This window comes from Grammomys surdaster, unplaced genomic scaffold (genome assembly GCF_004785775.1).
Source record: "Grammomys surdaster isolate TR1022 unplaced genomic scaffold, NIH_TR_1.0 213, whole genome shotgun sequence".
Taxonomy (NCBI): Eukaryota; Metazoa; Chordata; class Mammalia; order Rodentia; family Muridae; genus Grammomys; species Grammomys surdaster.
Genome location: NW_021604658.1, coordinates 10,167,508 through 10,169,076, shown reverse-complemented (window position 1 = coordinate 10,169,076; position 1,569 = coordinate 10,167,508). Strand labels below are relative to the sequence as shown.

General features: G+C 41.7%; 1 pseudogene; it reads right to left on the bottom strand.

Annotated features, from left to right (window-relative positions):
* Positions 1–741: 741 nt before the first annotated feature.
* LOC114625172 lies at positions 742–1,253 on the bottom strand (annotated as a pseudogene).
* Between the last annotated feature and the right edge of the window lie 316 nt (positions 1,254–1,569).

Below are 1,569 nucleotides of genomic sequence, written 5' to 3'. Positions count from 1 at the left end.
AGATCACTAAAACCCAGATAAAAGCCAAGTGGGTGTGAAGGCCTGCCTTCCTGTAATCCCAACACTCAGGAGGTGGAGGCTGGGGACTCTCAAGGTAGGCACGCTAGCTGGATTAGCTGGATTGGTTAAACTCTGCATTCAGTAAGAGATCATGACCCAGCAGATATAGCAGAAAATGATTGAGAGACCCTACCTCTGGCCTCCATACACATGTGCCTACACATGCCCACACACCATACACATGAAAACATACTCATATACACACATATATGTGAAAAAATAAAAGTATCTAAGTACTAGATAGCTCAACTAATACAAATATATTTTCCTGTAGTTCCTGAGGCTAGAAGTGTGAGACCAGGGTTCTGTAAGTGTTGGTGTTTACTGTGACCTGTCTACTTGGCTCACAGACGGCTCTCTTCCTTCCACAATTGTACATAGGCATCTACGATTGACTACCCGAGTGTCCACATCTCTTCTTAAAAGAACACCAGTAAGGTTCCCAAGGACTCCTTTTTTTTTTTTTCAGGTTTACAAAATGTGTATATTCTGTCATGAAAACTCCACACCAACATTATACATTTGGAAAAAATGCAAACAGGATATATTACAAATTTACGCAGCAATAACTTAGTTCACACCATGCAATAAAAAGTACATTAATCAAGATACACAAGCTTTTGTACGTTCTAAACTGAAGGACTTTTTCTTTTTTCTCTGCAGAATCCTTAAAACCCGTGGCACTTAAAACTTGCTAGCCTTTCTACTGGGAGGTAAATTATACACAACATCGATGAAAAGATGAACAGACCTGTGTCTATTATGAATCATTCCAGCTTTGCTCAACAATGGCCGAAACTCTCTTCTCATACTTCCGTTTGTTTTCCTGATAAAGCTGTGTGGCTTGGCTATTGGTTGGACTGTTTGGATTCGGTTCATCCATCAGAGACTGAATTGAAGTTAAGATGGAAGAGACATCGTATGTGGGACTCCATCGATTCTGCAGGATATCTAAACATACGCTACCATCAGCATACACATTTGGATGAAACATTTTGGATAAAAACCTGATGGTTGGTGGTTTATTTGGATATTCTTCAGAAAATTCTATTACTAGTTTAAAAATACCCAAATATAACTGCGTTCCACTGCATGATGTTGTTTTCAGATGGTGCATCACTGACCCCCACAGGTAGGTACTCTTGCAATCACTTGAAATCCCACATGAGCCTCCTATGGGCTGGAATCGACATGCTCCGCAGCTGGCCCTCGGTCAGTCTGAAAGAAAGAGTCCCGTTCGGCCTCCCCGACCCCTGGCAGCGGCCGAATCACTGTGGGTCACCGCTGCCACCGAGACTGCACAAGCAACCCCCAAGGACTCATTTTAGCTTAACACATCTTAAAGGTCCTATATACAAGTATAAACACACTCAGCTCCAGAGAGTTGGGATTTCAGAGTATGAGTTAGAGAGGGACATAATTTAGCCCATAAATAATAGTGTTTCCTCATCTTGGTGTTGGTGAGGCCCTTTAAAATATTGAGGAATTTGTGGTTTAGGAAATAGTGTT